The following is an 18,563-nucleotide window of genomic DNA, read 5'->3' on the forward strand; positions in this document are numbered from 1 at the left end:
GCAGAGGCCAACCGTTCGTGCTCTACTCCCTGGGATGCTGGGCATCCGAGCACGGGTGCCAAAGAGGTTCCATTGTAATGGACTTTGAGTTGGGAAATCGAGGAGCGACAGCAATGCGGATGGCACCGTTGCAAAGCTGACTTTCTGCAGAAGAGGCAGAGCTCAAGTTTTTTGCCCTGGCTCTTCGGCTGTGGGAGCAGAGGCCAACCGTTCGTGCTCTACTCCCTGGGATGCTGGGCAGCCCAGCACGGGTGCCAAAGAGGTTCCATTGTAATGGACTTTGAGTTGGGAAATCGAGGAGCGACAGCCATGCGGATGGCACCGTTGCAAAGCTGACTTTATGCAGAAGAGGCACAGCTCAAGTTTTTTGCCCTGGCTCTTCGGCTGTGGGAGCAGAGGCCAACCGTTCGTGCTCTACTCCCTGGGATGCTGGGCAGCCGAGCACGGGTGCCAAAGAGGTTCCATTGTAATGGACTTTGAGTTGGGAAATCGAGGAGCGACAGCAATGCGGATGGCACCGTTGCAAAGTCGACTTTCTGCAGAAGAGGCACAGCTCAAGTTTTTTGCCCTGGCTCTTCGGCTGTGAGAGCAGAGGCCAACCGTTCGTGCTCTACTCCCTGGGATGCTGGGCAGCCCAGCACGGGTGCCAAAGATGTTCCATTTTAATGGACTTTGAGTTGGGAAATCGAGGAGCGACAGCAATGCGGATGGCACCGTTGCAAAGCTGACTTTCTGCAGAAGAGGCACAGCTCAAGTTTTTTGCCCTGGCTCTTCGGCTGTGGGAGCAGAGGCCAACCGTTCGTGCTCTACTCCCTGGGATGCTGGGCATCCGAGCACGGGTGCCAAAGAGGTTCCATTGTAATGGACTTTGAGTTGGGAAATGGAGGAGCGACAGCCATGCGGATGGCACCGTTGCAAAGCTGACTTTCTGCAGAAGAGGCACAGCTCAAGTTTTTTGCCCTGGCTCTTCGGCTGTGGGAGCAGAGGCCAGCCGTTCGTGCTCTACTCCCTGGGATGCTGGGCAGCCGGGCACGGGTGCCAAAGAGGTTCCATTTTAATGGACTTTGAGTTGGGAAATCGAGGAGCGACAGCCATGCGGATGGCAGCGTTGCAAAGCTGACTTTCTGCAGAAGAGGCAGAGCTCAAGTTTTTTGCCCTGGCTCTTCGGCTGTGGGAGCAGAGGCCAACCATTCGTGCTCTACTCCCTGGGATGCTGGGCAGCCCAGCACGGGTGCCAAAGAGGTTCCATTCTAATGGACTTTGAGTTGGGAAATCGAGGAGCGACAGCAATGCGGATGGCACCGTTGCAAAGTCGACTTTCTGCAGAAGAGGCACAGCTCCAGTTTTTTGCCCTGGCTCTTCGGCTGTGGGAGCAGAGGCCAACCGTTCGTGCTCTACTCCCTGGGATGCTGGGCAGCCGGGCACGGGTGCCAAAGAGGTTCCATTGTAATGGAGTTTGAGTTGGGAAATCGAGGAGCGACAGCAATGCGGATGGCACCGTGGCAAAGCTGACTTTCTGCAGAAGAGGCACAGCTCAAGTTTTTTGCCCTGGCTCTTCGGCTGTGGGAGCAGAGGCCAACCGTTCGTGCTCTACTCCCTGGGATGCTGGGCAGCCCAGCACGGGTGCCAAAGAGGTTCCATTTTAATGGACTTTGAGTTGGGAAATCGAGGAGCGACAGCAATGCGGATGGCACCGTTGCAAAGCTGACTTTATGCAGAAGAGGCACAGCTCAAGTTTTTTGCCCTGGCTCTTCGGCTGTGGGAGCAGAGGCCAACCGTTCGTGCTCTACTCCCTGGGATGCTGGGCAGCCGGGCACGGGTGCCAAAGAGGTTCCATTTTAATGGACTTTGAGTTGGAAAATCGAGGAGCGACAGCAATGCGGATGGCAGCGTTGCAAAGCTGACTTTCTGCAGAAGAGGCACAGCTCAAGTTTTTTGCCCTGGCTCTTCGGCTGTGGGAGCAGAGGCCAACCGTTCGTGCTCTACTCCCTGGGATGCTGGGCAGCCGAGCACGGGTGCCAAAGAGGTTCCATTGTAATGGACTTTGAGTTGGGAAATCGAGGAGCGACAGCAATGCGGATGGCACCGTTGCAAAGCTGACTTTCTGCAGAAGAGGCACAGCTCAAGTTTTTTGCCCTGGCTCTTCGGCTGTGGGAGCAGAGGCCAACCGTTCGTGCTCTACTCCCTGGGATGCTGGGCAGCCCAGCACGGGTGCCAAAGAGGTTCCATTGTAATGGACTTTGAGTTGGGAAATCAAGGAGCGACAGCAATGCGGATGGCACCGTTGCAAAGCTGACTTTCTGCAGAAGAGGCAGAGCTCAAGTTTTTTGCCCTGGCTCTTCGGCTGTGGGAGCAGAGGCCAACCGTTCGTGCTCTACTCCCTGGGATGCTGGGCAGCCCGGCACGGGTGCCAAAGAGGTTTCATTGTAATGGACTTTGAGTTGGGAAATCGAGGAGAGACAGCAATGCGGATGGCACCGTTGCAAAGCTGACTTTCTGCAGAAGAGGCACAGCTCAAGTTTTTTGCCCTGGCTCTTCGGCTGTGGGAGCAGAGGACAGCCGTTCGTGCTCTACTCCCTGGGATGCTGGGCAGCCGGGCACGGGTGCCAAAGAGGTTCCATTGTAATGGACTTTGAGTTGGGAAATCGAGGAGCGACAGCCATGCGGATGGCACCGTTGCAAAGCTGACTTTCTGCAGAAGAGGCACAGCTCAAGTTTTTTGCCCTGGCTCTTCGGCTGTGGGAGCAGAGGCCAACCGTTCGTGCTCTACTCCCTGGGATGCTGGGCAGCCGGGCACGGGTGCCAAAGAGGTTCCATTGTAATGGACTTTGAGTTGGGAAATGGAGGAGCGACAGCAATGCGGATGGCACCGTTGCAAAGCTGACTTTCTGCAGAAGAGGCACAGCTCCAGTTTTTTGCCCTGGCTCTTCGGCTGTGGGAGCAGAGGCCAGCCGTTCGTGCTCTACTCCCTGGGATGCTGGGCAGCCGGGCACGGGTGCCAAAGAGGTTCCATTTTAATGGACTTTGAGTTGGGAAATCGAGGAGCGACAGCCATGCGGATGGCAGCGTTGCAAAGCTGACTTTCTGTAGATGAGGCAGAGCTCAAGTTTTTTGCCCTGGCTCTTCGGCTGTGGGAGCAGAGGCCAACCATTCGTGCTCTACTCCCTGGGATGCTGGGCAGCCCAGCACGGGTGCCAAAGAGGTTCCATTGTAATGGACTTTGAGTTGGGAAATCGAGGAGCGACAGCAATGCGGATGGCACCGTTGCAAAGTCGACTTTCTGCAGAAGAGGCACAGCTCCAGTTTTTTGCCCTGGCTCTTCGGCTGTGGGAGCAGAGGCCAACCGTTCGTGCTCTACTCCCTGGGATGCTGGGCAGCCGGGCACGGGTGCCAAAGAGGTTCCATTGTAATGGAGTTTGAGTTGGGAAATCGAGGAGCGACAGCAATGCGGATGGCACCGTGGCAAAGCTGACTTTCTGCAGAAGAGGCACAGCTCAAGTTTTTTGCCCTGGCTCTTCGGCTGTGGGAGCAGAGGCCAACCGTTCGTGCTCTACTCCCTGGGATGCTGGGCAGCCGAGCACGGGTGCCAAAGAGGTTCCATTGTAATGGACTTTGAGTTGGGAAATCGAGGAGCGACAGCAATGCGGATGGCACCGTTGCAAAGCTGACTTTCTGCAGAAGAGGCACAGCTCAAGTTTTTTGCCCTGGCTCTTCGGCTGTGGGAGCAGAGGCCAACCGTTCGTGCTCTACTCCCTGGGATGCTGGGCAGCCGAGCACGGGTGCCAAAGAGGTTCCATTGTAATGGACTTTGAGTTGGGAAATCGAGGAGCGACAGCAATGCGGATGGCACCGTTGCAAAGTCGACTTTCTGCAGAAGAGGCACAGCTCAAGTTTTTTGCCCTGGCTCTTCGGCTGTGGGAGCAGAGGCCAACCGTTCGTGCTCTACTCCCTGGGATGCTGGGCAGCCGGGCACGGGTGCCAAAGAGGTTCCATTTTAATGGACTTTGAGTTGGGAAATGGAGGAGCGACAGCAATGCGGATGGCACCGTTGCAAAGCTGACTTTCTGCAGAAGAGGCACAGCTCCAGTTTTTTGCCCTGGCTCTTCGGCTGTGGGAGCAGAGGCCAACCGTTCGTGCTCTACTCCCTGGGATGCTGGGCAGCCCAGCACGGGTGCCAAAGAGGTTCCATTGTAATGGACTTTGAGTTGGGAAATCGAGGAGCGACAGCAATGCGGATGGCACCGTTGCAAAGCTGACTTTCTGCAGAAGAGGCACAGCTCAAGTTTTTTGCCCTGGCTCTTCGGCTGTGGGAGCAGAGGCCAACCGTTCGTGCTCTACTCCCTGGGATGCTGGGCATCCGAGCACGGGTGCCAAAGAGGTTCCATTGTAATGGACTTTGAGTTGGGAAATCGAGGAGCGACAGCAATGCGGATGGCACCGTTGCAAAGCTGACTTTCTGCAGAAGAGGCAGAGCTCAAGTTTTTTGCCCTGGCTCTTCGGCTGTGGGAGCAGAGGCCAACCGTTCGTGCTCTACTCCCTGGGATGCTGGGCAGCCGAGCACGGGTGCCAAAGAGGTTCCATTGTAATGGACTTTGAGTTGGGAAATCGAGGAGCGACAGCCATGCGGATGGCACCGTTGCAAAGCTGACTTTTTGCAGAAGAGGCAGAGCTCAAGTTTTTTGCCCTGGCTCTTCGGCTGTGGGAGCAGAGGCCAACCGTTCGTGCTCTACTCCCTGGGATGCTGGGCAGCCCGGCACGGGTGCCAAAGAGGTTTCATTGTAATGGACTTTGAGTTGGGAAATCGAGGAGAGACAGCAATGCGGATGGCACCGTTGCAAAGCTGACTTTCTGCAGAAGAGGCACAGCTCAAGTTTTTTGCCCTGGCTCTTCGGCTGTGGGAGCAGAGGACAGCCGTTCGTGCTCTACTCCCTGGGATGCTGGGCAGCCGGGCACGGGTGCCAAAGAGGTTCCATTGTAATGGACTTTGAGTTGGGAAATCGAGGAGCGACAGCCATGCGGATGGCACCGTTGCAAAGCTGACTTTCTGCAGAAGAGGCACAGCTCAAGTTTTTTGCCCTGGCTCTTCGGCTGTGGGAGCAGAGGCCAACCGTTCGTGCTCTACTCCCTGGGATGCTGGGCAGCCGGGCACGGGTGCCAAAGAGGTTCCATTGTAATGGACTTTGAGTTGGGAAATGGAGGAGCGACAGCAATGCGGATGGCACCGTTGCAAAGCTGACTTTCTGCAGAAGAGGCACAGCTCCAGTTTTTTGCCCTGGCTCTTCGGCTGTGGGAGCAGAGGCCAGCCGTTCGTGCTCTACTCCCTGGGATGCTGGGCAGCCGGGCACGGGTGCCAAAGAGGTTCCATTTTAATGGACTTTGAGTTGGGAAATCGAGGAGCGACAGCCATGCGGATGGCAGCGTTGCAAAGCTGACTTTCTGCAGAAGAGGCAGAGCTCAAGTTTTTTGCCCTGGCTCTTCGGCTGTGGGAGCAGAGGCCAACCATTCGTGCTCTACTCCCTGGGATGCTGGGCAGCCGAGCACGGGTGCCAAAGAGGTTCCATTGTAATGGACTTTGAGTTGGGAAATCGAGGAGCGACAGCAATGCGGATGGCACCGTTGCAAAGTCGACTTTCTGCAGAAGAGGCACAGCTCCAGTTTTTTGCCCTGGCTCTTCGGCTGTGGGAGCAGAGGCCAACCGTTCGTGCTCTACTCCCTGGGATGCTGGGCAGCCGGGCACGGGTGCCAAAGAGGTTCCATTGTAATGGAGTTTGAGTTGGGAAATCGAGGAGCGACAGCAATGCGGATGGCACCGTGGCAAAGCTGACTTTCTGCAGAAGAGGCACAGCTCAAGTTTTTTGCCCTGGCTCTTCGGCTGTGGGAGCAGAGGCCAACCGTTCGTGCTCTACTCCCTGGGATGCTGGGCAGCCCAGCACGGGTGCCAAAGAGGTTCCATTGTAATGGACTTTGAGTTGGGAAATCGAGGAGCGACAGCAATGCGGATGGCACCGTTGCAAAGCTGACTTTCTGCAGAAGAGGCACAGCTCAAGTTTTTTGCCCTGGCTCTTCGGCTGTGGGAGCAGAGGCCAACCGTTCGTGCTCTACTCCCTGGGATGCTGGGCAGCCGAGCACGGGTGCCAAAGAGGTTCCATTGTAATGGACTTTGAGTTGGGAAATCGAGGAGCGACAGCAATGCGGATGGCACCGTTGCAAAGTCGACTTTCTGCAGAAGAGGCACAGCTCAAGTTTTTTGCCCTGGCTCTTCGGCTGTGAGAGCAGAGGCCAACCGTTCGTGCTCTACTCCCTGGGATGCTGGGCAGCCGGGCACGGGTGCCAAAGAGGTTCCATTTTAATGGACTTTGAGTTGGGAAATCGAGGAGCGACAGCAATGCGGATGGCACCGTTGCAAAGCTGACTTTCTGCAGAAGAGGCACAGCTCAAGTTTTTTGCCCTGGCTCTTCGGCTGTGGGAGCAGAGGCCAACCGTTCGTGCTCTACTCCCTGGGATGCTGGGCAGCCGAGCACGGGTGCCAAAGAGGTTCCATTGTAATGGACTTTGAGTTGGGAAATGGAGGAGCGACAGCCATGCGGATGGCACCGTTGCAAAGCTGACTTTCTGCAGAAGAGGCACAGCTCCAGTTTTTTGCCCTGGCTCTTCGGCTGTGGGAGCAGAGGCCAGCCGTTCGTGCTCTACTCCCTGGGATGCTGGGCAGCCGGGCACGGGTGCCAAAGAGGTTCCATTTTAATGGACTTTGAGTTGGGAAATCGAGGAGCGACAGCCATGCGGATGGCAGCGTTGCAAAGCTGACTTTCTGCAGAAGAGGCACAGCTCCAGTTTTTTGCCATGGCTCTTCGGCTGTGGGAGCAGAGGCCAACCGTTCGTGCTCTACTCCCTGGGATGCTGGGCAGCCCAGCACGGGTGCCAAAGAGGTTCCATTGTAATGGACTTTGAGTTGGGAAATCGAGGAGCGACAGCAATGCGGATGGCACCGTTGCAAAGCTGACTTTATGCAGAAGAGGCACAGCTCAAGTTTTTTGCCCTGGCTCTTCGGCTGTGGGAGCAGAGGCCAACCGTTCGTGCTCTACTCCCTGGGATGCTGGGCAGCCGAGCACGGGTGCCAAAGAGGTTCCATTGTAATGGACTTTGAGTTGGGAAATCGAGGAGCGACAGCCATGCGGATGGCACCGTGGCAAAGTCGACTTTCTGCAGAAGAGGCACAGCTCAAGTTTTTTGCCCTGGCTCTTCGGCTGTGAGAGCAGAGGCCAACCGTTCGTGCTCTACTCCCTGGGATGCTGGGCAGCCGGGCACGGGTGCCAAAGAGGTTCCATTTTAATGGACTTTGAGTTGGGAAATCGAGGAGCGACAGCCATGCGGATGGCACCGTTGCAAAGCTGACTTTCTGCAGAAGAGGCACAGCTCCAGTTTTTTGCCCTGGCTCTTCGGCTGTGGGAGCAGAGGCCAACCGTTCGTGCTCTACTCCCTGGGATGCTGGGCAGCCCAGCACGGGTGCCAAAGAGGTTCCATTGTAATGGACTTTGAGTTGGGAAATCGAGGAGCGACAGCCATGCGGATGGCACCGTTGCAAAGCTGACTTTCTGCAGAAGAGGCACAGCTCAAGTTTTTTGCCCTGGCTCTTCGGCTGTGGGAGCAGAGGCCAGCCGTTCGTGCTCTACTCCCTGGGATGCTGGGCAGCCGGGCACGGGTGCCAAAGAGGTTCCATTTTAATGGACTTTGAGTTGGGAAATGGAGGAGCGACAGCCATGCGGATGGCACCGTTGCAAAGCTGACTTTCTGCAGAAGAGGCACAGCTCCAGTTTTTTGCCCTGGCTCTTCGGCTGTGGGAGCAGAGGCCAACCGTTCGTGCTCTACTCCCTGGGATGCTGGGCAGCCCAGCACGGGTGCCAAAGAGGTTCCATTGTAATGGACTTTGAGTTGGGAAATCGAGGAGCGACAGCAATGCGGATGGCACCGTTGCAAAGTCGACTTTCTGCAGAAGAGGCACAGCTCCAGTTTTTTGCCCTGGCTCTTCGGCTGTGGGAGCAGAGGCCAACCGTTCGTGCTCTACTCCCTGGGATGCTGGGCAGCCGGGCACGGGTGCCAAAGAGGTTCCATTGTAATGGAGTTTGAGTTGGGAAATCGAGGAGCGACAGCAATGCGGATGGCACCGTGGCAAAGCTGACTTTCTGCAGAAGAGGCACAGCTCAAGTTTTTTGCCCTGGCTCTTCGGCTGTGGGAGCAGAGGCCAACCGTTCGTGCTCTACTCCCTGGGATGCTGGGCAGCCCAGCACGGGTGCCAAAGAGGTTCCATTGTAATGGACTTTGAGTTGGGAAATCGAGGAGCGACAGCAATGCGGATGGCACCGTTGCAAAGCTGACTTTATGCAGAAGAGGCACAGCTCAAGTTTTTTGCCCTGGCTCTTCGGCTGTGGGAGCAGAGGCCAACCGTTCGTGCTCTACTCCCTGGGATGCTGGGCAGCCGAGCACGGGTGCCAAAGAGGTTCCATTGTAATGGACTTTGAGTTGGGAAATCGAGGAGCGACAGCAATGCGGATGGCACCGTTGCAAAGTCGACTTTCTGCAGAAGAGGCACAGCTCAAGTTTTTTGCCCTGGCTCTTCGGCTGTGAGAGCAGAGGCCAACCGTTCGTGCTCTACTCCCTGGGATGCTGGGCAGCCGGGCACGGGTGCCAAAGAGGTTCCATTTTAATGGACTTTGAGTTGGGAAATCGAGGAGCGACAGCAATGCGGATGGCACCGTTGCAAAGCTGACTTTCTGCAGAAGAGGCACAGCTCAAGTTTTTTGCCCTGGCTCTTCGGCTGTGGGAGCAGAGGCCAACCGTTCGTGCTCTACTCCCTGGGATGCTGGGCAGCCGAGCACGGGTGCCAAAGAGGTTCCATTGTAATGGACTTTGAGTTGGGAAATGGAGGAGCGACAGCCATGCGGATGGCACCGTTGCAAAGCTGACTTTCTGCAGAAGAGGCACAGCTCCAGTTTTTTGCCCTGGCTCTTCGGCTGTGGGAGCAGAGGCCAGCCGTTCGTGCTCTACTCCCTGGGATGCTGGGCAGCCGGGCACGGGTGCCAAAGAGGTTCCATTTTAATGGACTTTGAGTTGGGAAATCGAGGAGCGACAGCCATGCGGATGGCACCGTTGCCAAGCTGACTTTCTGCAGAAGAGGCAGAGCTCAAGTTTTTTGCCCTGGCTCTTCGGCTGTGGGAGCAGAGGCCAACCGTTCGTGCTCTACTCCCTGGGATGCTGGGCAGCCGGGCACGGGTGCCAAAGAGGTTCCATTTTAATGGACTTTGAGTTGGGAAATCGAGGAGCGACAGCAATGCGGATGGCACCGTTGCAAAGCTGACTTTCTGCAGAAGAGGCACAGCTCCAGTTTTTTGCCCTTGCTCTTCGGCTGTGGGAGCAGAGGCCAACCGTTCGTGCTCTACTCCCTGGGATGCTGGGCAGCCCAGCACGGGTGCCAAAGAGGTTCCATTGTAATGGACTTTGAGTTGGGAAATCGAGGAGCGACAGCAATGCGGATGGCACCGTTGCAAAGCTGACTTTCTGCAGAAGAGGCACAGCTCAAGTTTTTTGCCCTGGCTCTTCGGCTGTGGGAGCAGAGGCCAACCGTTCGTGCTCTACACCCTGGGATGCTGGGCATCCGAGCACGGGTGCCAAAGAGGTTCCATTGTAATGGACTTTGAGTTGGGAAATCGAGGAGCGACAGCAATGCGGATGGCACCGTTGCAAAGCTGACTTTCTGCAGAAGAGGCAGAGCTCAAGTTTTTTGCCCTGGCTCTTCGGCTGTGGGAGCAGAGGCCAACCGTTCGTGCTCTACTCCCTGGGATGCTGGGCAGCCCAGCACGGGTGCCAAAGAGGTTCCATTGTAATGGACTTTGAGTTGGGAAATCGAGGAGCGACAGCAATGCGGATGGCACCGTTGCAAAGCTGACTTTATGCAGAAGAGGCACAGCTCAAGTTTTTTGCCCTGGCTCTTCGGCTGTGGGAGCAGAGGCCAACCGTTCGTGCTCTACTCCCTGGGATGCTGGGCAGCCCAGCACGGGTGCCAAAGAGGTTCCATTTTAATGGACTTTGAGTTGGGAAATCGAGGAGCGACAGCAATGCGGATGGCACCGTTGCAAAGTCGACTTTCTGCAGAAGAGGCACAGCTCAAGTTTTTTGCCCTGGCTCTTCGGCTGTGGGAGCAGAGGCCAACCGTTCGTGCTCTACTCCCTGGGATGCTGGGCAGCCGGGCACGGGTGCCAAAGAGGTTCCATTTTAATGGACTTTGAGTTGGAAAATCGAGGAGCGACAGCAATGCGGATGGCAGCGTTGCAAAGCTGACTTTCTGCAGAAGAGGCACAGCTCAAGTTTTTTGCCCTGGCTATTCGGCTGTGGGAGCAGAGGCCAACCGTTCGTGCTCTACTCCCTGGGATGCTGGGCAGCCGAGCACGGGTGCCAAAGAGGTTCCATTGTAATGGACTTTGAGTTGGGAAATCGAGGAGCGACAGCAATGCGGATGGCACCGTTGCAAAGCTGACTTTCTGCAGAAGAGGCACAGCTCAAGTTTTTTGCCCTGGCTCTTCGGCTGTGGGAGCAGAGGCCAACCGTTCGTGCTCTACTCCCTGGGATGCTGGGCAGCCCAGCACGGGTGCCAAAGAGGTTCCATTGTAATGGACTTTGAGTTGGGAAATCAAGGAGCGACAGCAATGCGGATGGCACCGTTGCAAAGCTGACTTTCTGCAGAAGAGGCAGAGCTCAAGTTTTTTGCCCTGGCTCTTCGGCTGTGGGAGCAGAGGCCAACCGTTCGTGCTCTACTCCCTGGGATGCTGGGCAGCCGAGCACGGGTGCCAAAGAGGTTCCATTGTAATGGACTTTGAGTTGGGAAATCGAGGAGCGACAGCCATGCGGATGGCACCGTTGCAAAGCTGACTTTTTGCAGAAGAGGCAGAGCTCAAGTTTTTTGCCCTGGCTCTTCGGCTGTGGGAGCAGAGGCCAACCGTTCGTGCTCTACTCCCTGGGATGCTGGGCAGCCCGGCACGGGTGCCAAAGAGGTTTCATTGTAATGGACTTTGAGTTGGGAAATCGAGGAGAGACAGCAATGCGGATGGCACCGTTGCAAAGCTGACTTTCTGCAGAAGAGGCACAGCTCAAGTTTTTTGCCCTGGCTCTTCGGCTGTGGGAGCAGAGGACAGCCGTTCGTGCTCTACTCCCTGGGATGCTGGGCAGCCGAGGACGGGTGCCAAAGAGGTTCCATTGTAATGGACTTTGAGTTGGGAAATGGAGGAGCGACAGCAATGCGGATGGCACCGTTGCAAAGCTGACTTTCTGCAGAAGAGGCACAGCTCCAGTTTTTTGCCCTGGCTCTTCGGCTGTGGGAGCAGAGGCCAGCCGTTCGTGCTCTACTCCCTGGGATGCTGGGCAGCCGGGCACGGGTGCCAAAGAGGTTCCATTTTAATGGACTTTGAGTTGGGAAATCGAGGAGCGACAGCCATGCGGATGGCAGCGTTGCAAAGCTGACTTTCTGCAGAAGAGGCACAGCTCCAGTTTTTTGCCCTGGCTCTTCGGCTGTGGGAGCAGAGGCCAACCGTTCGTGCTCTACTCCCTGGGATGCTGGGCAGCCGAGCACGGGTGCCAAAGAGGTTCCATTGTAATGGACTTTGAGTTGGGAAATCGAGGAGCGACAGCAATGCGGATGGCACCGTTGCAAAGCTGACTTTCTGCAGAAGAGGCACAGCTCAAGTTTTTTGCCCTGGCTCTTCGGCTGTGGGAGCAGAGGCCAACCGTTCGTGCTCTACTCCCTGGGATGCTGGGCAGCCGAGCACGGGTGCCAAAGAGGTTCCATTGTAATGGACTTTGAGTTGGGAAATCGAGGAGCGACAGCAATGCGGATGGCACCGTTGCAAAGTCGACTTTCTGCAGAAGAGGCACAGCTCCAGTTTTTTGCCCTGGCTCTTCGGCTGTGGGAGCAGAGGCCAACCGTTCGTGCTCTACTCCCTGGGATGCTGGGCAGCCGGGCACGGGTGCCAAAGAGGTTCCATTTTAATGGACTTTGAGTTGGGAAATCGAGGAGCGACAGCAATGCGGATGGCACCGTTGCAAAGCTGACTTTCTGCAGAAGAGGCCCAGCTCAAGTTTTTTGCCCTGGCTCTTCGGCTGTGGGAGCAGAGGCCAACCGTTCGTGCTCTACTCCCTGGGATGCTGGGCAGCCCAGCACGGGTGCCAAAGAGGTTCCATTGTAATGGACTTTGAGTTGGGAAATCGAGGAGCGACAGCAATGCGGATGGCACCGTTGCAAAGCTGACTTTCTGCAGAAGAGGCACAGCTCAAGTTTTTTGCCCTGGCTCTTCGGCTGTGGGAGCAGAGGCCAACCGTTCGTGCTCTACACCCTGGGATGCTGGGCATCCGAGCACGGGTGCCAAAGAGGTTCCATTGTAATGGACTTTGAGTTGGGAAATCGAGGAGCGACAGCAATGCGGATGGCACCGTTGCAAAGCTGACTTTCTGCAGAAGAGGCAGAGCTCAAGTTTTTTGCCCTGGCTCTTCGGCTGTGGGAGCAGAGGCCAACCGTTCGTGCTCTACTCCCTGGGATGCTGGGCAGCCCAGCACGGGTGCCAAAGAGGTTCCATTGTAATGGACTTTGAGTTGGGAAATCGAGGAGCGACAGCAATGCGGATGGCACCGTTGCAAAGCTGACTTTATGCAGAAGAGGCACAGCTCAAGTTTTTTGCCCTGGCTCTTCGGCTGTGGGAGCAGAGGCCAACCGTTCGTGCTCTACTCCCTGGGATGCTGGGCAGCCCAGCACGGGTGCCAAAGAGGTTCCATTGTAATGGACTTTGAGTTGGGAAATCGAGGAGCGACAGCAATGCGGATGGCACCGTTGCAAAGTCGACTTTCTGCAGAAGAGGCACAGCTCAAGTTTTTTGCCCTGGCTCTTCGGCTGTGGGAGCAGAGGCCAACCGTTCGTGCTCTACTCCCTGGGATGCTGGGCAGCCGGGCACGGGTGCCAAAGAGGTTCCATTTTAATGGACTTTGAGTTGGAAAATCGAGGAGCGACAGCAATGCGGATGGCAGCGTTGCAAAGCTGACTTTCTGCAGAAGAGGCACAGCTCAAGTTTTTTGCCCTGGCTCTTCGGCTGTGGGAGCAGAGGCCAACCGTTCGTGCTCTACTCCCTGGGATGCTGGGCAGCCGAGCACGGGTGCCAAAGAGGTTCCATTGTAATGGACTTTGAGTTGGGAAATCGAGGAGCGACAGCAATGCGGATGGCACCGTTGCAAAGCTGACTTTCTGCAGAAGAGGCACAGCTCAAGTTTTTTGCCCTGGCTCTTCGGCTGTGGGAGCAGAGGCCAACCGTTCGTGCTCTACTCCCTGGGATGCTGGGCAGCCCAGCACGGGTGCCAAAGAGGTTCCATTGTAATGGACTTTGAGTTGGGAAATCAAGGAGCGACAGCAATGCGGATGGCACCGTTGCAAAGCTGACTTTCTGCAGAAGAGGCAGAGCTCAAGTTTTTTGCCCTGGCTCTTCGGCTGTGGGAGCAGAGGCCAACCGTTCGTGCTCTACTCCCTGGGATGCTGGGCAGCCGAGCACGGGTGCCAAAGAGGTTCCATTGTAATGGACTTTGAGTTGGGAAATCGAGGAGCGACAGCCATGCGGATGGCACCGTTGCAAAGCTGACTTTTTGCAGAAGAGGCAGAGCTCAAGTTTTTTGCCCTGGCTCTTCGGCTGTGGGAGCAGAGGCCAACCGTTCGTGCTCTACTCCCTGGGATGCTGGGCAGCCCGGCACGGGTGCCAAAGAGGTTTCATTGTAATGGACTTTGAGTTGGGAAATCGAGGAGAGACAGCAATGCGGATGGCACCGTTGCAAAGCTGACTTTCTGCAGAAGAGGCACAGCTCAAGTTTTTTGCCCTGGCTCTTCGGCTGTGGGAGCAGAGGACAGCCGTTCGTGCTCTACTCCCTGGGATGCTGGGCAGCCGAGGACGGGTGCCAAAGAGGTTCCATTGTAATGGACTTTGAGTTGGGAAATGGAGGAGCGACAGCAATGCGGATGGCACCGTTGCAAAGCTGACTTTCTGCAGAAGAGGCACAGCTCCAGTTTTTTGCCCTGGCTCTTCGGCTGTGGGAGCAGAGGCCAGCCGTTCGTGCTCTACTCCCTGGGATGCTGGGCAGCCGGGCACGGGTGCCAAAGAGGTTCCATTTTAATGGACTTTGAGTTGGGAAATCGAGGAGCGACAGCCATGCGGATGGCAGCGTTGCAAAGCTGACTTTCTGCAGAAGAGGCAGAGCTCAAGTTTTTTGCCCTGGCTCTTCGGCTGTGGGAGCAGAGGCCAACCGTTCGTGCTCTACTCCCTGGGATGCTGGGCAGCCCAGCACGGGTGCCAAAGAGGTTCCATTGTAATGGACTTTGAGTTGGGAAATCGAGGAGCGACAGCAATGCGGATGGCACCGTTGCAAAGCTGACTTTCTGCAGAAGAGGCAGAGCTCAAGTTTTTTGCCCTGGCTCTTCGGCTGTGGGAGCAGAGGCCAACCGTTCGTGCTCTACTCCCTGGGATGCTGGGCAGCCCAGCACGGGTGCCAAAGAGGTTCCATTGTAATGGACTTTGAGTTGGGAAATCGAGGAGCGACAGCAATGCGGATGGCACCGTTGCAAAGTCGACTTTCTGCAGAAGAGGCACAGCTCAAGTTTTTTGCCCTGGCTCTTCGGCTGTGGGAGCAGAGGCCAACCGTTCGTGCTCTACTCCCTGGGATGCTGGGCAGCCGGGCACGGGTGCCAAAGAGGTTCCATTTTAATGGACTTTGAGTTGGAAAATCGAGGAGCGACAGCAATGCGGATGGCAGCGTTGCAAAGCTGACTTTCTGCAGAAGAGGCACAGCTCAAGTTTTTTGCCCTGGCTCTTCGGCTGTGGGAGCAGAGGCCAACCGTTCGTGCTCTACTCCCTGGGATGCTGGGCAGCCGAGCACGGGTGCCAAAGAGGTTCCATTGTAATGGACTTTGAGTTGGGAAATCGAGGAGCGACAGCAATGCGGATGGCACCGTTGCAAAGCTGACTTTCTGCAGAAGAGGCACAGCTCAAGTTTTTTGCCCTGGCTCTTCGGCTGTGGGAGCAGAGGCCAACCGTTCGTGCTCTACTCCCTGGGATGCTGGGCAGCCCAGCACGGGTGCCAAAGAGGTTCCATTGTAATGGACTTTGAGTTGGGAAATCAAGGAGCGACAGCAATGCGGATGGCACCGTTGCAAAGCTGACTTTCTGCAGAAGAGGCACAGCTCAAGTTTTTTGCCCTGGCTCTTCGGCTGTGGGAGCAGAGGCCAACCGTTCGTGCTCTACTCCCTGGGATGCTGGGCAGCCGGGCACGGGTGCCAAAGAGGTTCCATTGTAATGGAGTTTGAGTTGGGAAATCGAGGAGCGACAGCAATGCGGATGGCACCGTGGCAAAGCTGACTTTCTGCAGAAGAGGCACAGCTCAAGTTTTTTGCCCTGGCTCTTCGGCTGTGGGAGCAGAGGCCAACCGTTCGTGCTCTACTCCCTGGGATGCTGGGCAGCCGAGCACGGGTGCCAAAGAGGTTCCATTGTAATGGACTTTGAGTTGGGAAATCGAGGAGCGACAGCAATGCGGATGGCACCGTTGCAAAGCTGACTTTCTGCAGAAGAGGCACAGCTCAAGTTTTTTGCCCTGGCTCTTCGGCTGTGGGAGCAGAGGCCAACCGTTCGTGCTCTACTCCCTGGGATGCTGGGCAGCCGAGCACGGGTGCCAAAGAGGTTCCATTGTAATGGACTTTGAGTTGGGAAATCGAGGAGCGACAGCAATGCGGATGGCACCGTTGCAAAGTCGACTTTCTGCAGAAGAGGCACAGCTCAAGTTTTTTGCCCTGGCTCTTCGGCTGTGGGAGCAGAGGCCAACCGTTCGTGCTCTACTCCCTGGGATGCTGGGCAGCCGGGCACGGGTGCCAAAGAGGTTCCATTTTAATGGACTTTGAGTTGGGAAATCGAGGAGCGACAGCAATGCGGATGGCACCGTTGCAAAGCTGACTTTCTGCAGAAGAGGCACAGCTCCAGTTTTTTGCCCTGGCTCTTCGGCTGTGGGAGCAGAGGCCAACCGTTCGTGCTCTACTCCCTGGGATGCTGGGCAGCCCAGCACGGGTGCCAAAGAGGTTCCATTGTAATGGACTTTGAGTTGGGAAATCGAGGAGCGACAGCAATGCGGATGGCACCGTTGCAAAGCTGACTTTCTGCAGAAGAGGCACAGCTCAAGTTTTTTGCCCTGGCTCTTCGGCTGTGGGAGCAGAGGCCAACCGTTCGTGCTCTACTCCCTGGGATGCTGGGCATCCGAGCACGGGTGCCAAAGAGGTTCCATTGTAATGGACTTTGAGTTGGGAAATCGAGGAGCGACAGCAATGCGGATGGCACCGTTGCAAAGCTGACTTTCTGCAGAAGAGGCAGAGCTCAAGTTTTTTGCCCTGGCTCTTCGGCTGTGGGAGCAGAGGCCAACCGTTCGTGCTCTACTCCCTGGGATGCTGGGCAGCCCAGCACGGGTGCCAAAGAGGTTCCATTGTAATGGACTTTGAGTTGGGAAATCGAGGAGCGACAGCCATGCGGATGGCACCGTTGCAAAGCTGACTTTATGCAGAAGAGGCACAGCTCAAGTTTTTTGCCCTGGCTCTTCGGCTGTGGGAGCAGAGGCCAACCGTTCGTGCTCTACTCCCTGGGATGCTGGGCAGCCGAGCACGGGTGCCAAAGAGGTTCCATTGTAATGGACTTTGAGTTGGGAAATCGAGGAGCGACAGCAATGCGGATGGCACCGTTGCAAAGTCGACTTTCTGCAGAAGAGGCACAGCTCAAGTTTTTTGCCCTGGCTCTTCGGCTGTGAGAGCAGAGGCCAACCGTTCGTGCTCTACTCCCTGGGATGCTGGGCAGCCCAGCACGGGTGCCAAAGATGTTCCATTTTAATGGACTTTGAGTTGGGAAATCGAGGAGCGACAGCAATGCGGATGGCACCGTTGCAAAGCTGACTTTCTGCAGAAGAGGCACAGCTCAAGTTTTTTGCCCTGGCTCTTCGGCTGTGGGAGCAGAGGCCAACCGTTCGTGCTCTACTCCCTGGGATGCTGGGCATCCGAGCACGGGTGCCAAAGAGGTTCCATTGTAATGGACTTTGAGTTGGGAAATGGAGGAGCGACAGCCATGCGGATGGCACCGTTGCAAAGCTGACTTTCTGCAGAAGAGGCACAGCTCAAGTTTTTTGCCCTGGCTCTTCGGCTGTGGGAGCAGAGGCCAGCCGTTCGTGCTCTACTCCCTGGGATGCTGGGCAGCCGGGCACGGGTGCCAAAGAGGTTCCATTTTAATGGACTTTGAGTTGGGAAATCGAGGAGCGACAGCCATGCGGATGGCAGCGTTGCAAAGCTGACTTTCTGCAGAAGAGGCAGAGCTCAAGTTTTTTGCCCTGGCTCTTCGGCTGTGGGAGCAGAGGCCAACCATTCGTGCTCTACTCCCTGGGATGCTGGGCAGCCCAGCACGGGTGCCAAAGAGGTTCCATTCTAATGGACTTTGAGTTGGGAAATCGAGGAGCGACAGCAATGCGGATGGCACCGTTGCAAAGTCGACTTTCTGCAGAAGAGGCACAGCTCCAGTTTTTTGCCCTGGCTCTTCGGCTGTGGGAGCAGAGGCCAACCGTTCGTGCTCTACTCCCTGGGATGCTGGGCAGCCGGGCACGGGTGCCAAAGAGGTTCCATTGTAATGGAGTTTGAGTTGGGAAATCGAGGAGCGACAGCAATGCGGATGGCACCGTGGCAAAGCTGACTTTCTGCAGAAGAGGCACAGCTCAAGTTTTTTGCCCTGGCTCTTCGGCTGTGGGAGCAGAGGCCAACCGTTCGTGCTCTACTCCCTGGGATGCTGGGCAGCCCAGCACGGGTGCCAAAGAGGTTCCATTTTAATGGACTTTGAGTTGGGAAATCGAGGAGCGACAGCAATGCGGATGGCACCGTTGCAAAGCTGACTTTATGCAGAAGAGGCACAGCTCAAGTTTTTTGCCCTGGCTCTTCGGCTGTGGGAGCAGAGGCCAACCGTTCGTGCTCTACTCCCTGGGATGCTGGGCAGCCGGGCACGGGTGCCAAAGAGGTTCCATTTTAATGGACTTTGAGTTGGAAAATCGAGGAGCGACAGCAATGCGGATGGCAGCGTTGCAAAGCTGACTTTCTGCAGAAGAGGCACAGCTCAAGTTTTTTGCCCTGGCTCTTCGGCTGTGGGAGCAGAGGCCAACCGTTCGTGCTCTACTCCCTGGGATGCTGGGCAGCCGAGCACGGGTGCCAAAGAGGTTCCATTGTAATGGACTTTGAGTTGGGAAATCGAGGAGCGACAGCAATGCGGATGGCACCGTTGCAAAGCTGACTTTCTGCAGAAGAGGCACAGCTCAAGTTTTTTGCCCTGGCTCTTCGGCTGTGGGAGCAGAGGCCAACCGTTCGTGCTCTACTCCCTGGGATGCTGGGCAGCCCAGCACGGGTGCCAAAGAGGTTCCATTGTAATGGACTTTGAGTTGGGAAATCAAGGAGCGACAGCAATGCGGATGGCACCGTTGCAAAGCTG

The sequence above is a fragment of the Psittacula echo genome, assembly GCF_963264785.1.
Source record: "Psittacula echo genome assembly, contig: SCAFFOLD_36, whole genome shotgun sequence".
In the NCBI taxonomy this organism is placed as follows: domain Eukaryota; kingdom Metazoa; phylum Chordata; class Aves; order Psittaciformes; family Psittacidae; genus Psittacula; species Psittacula echo.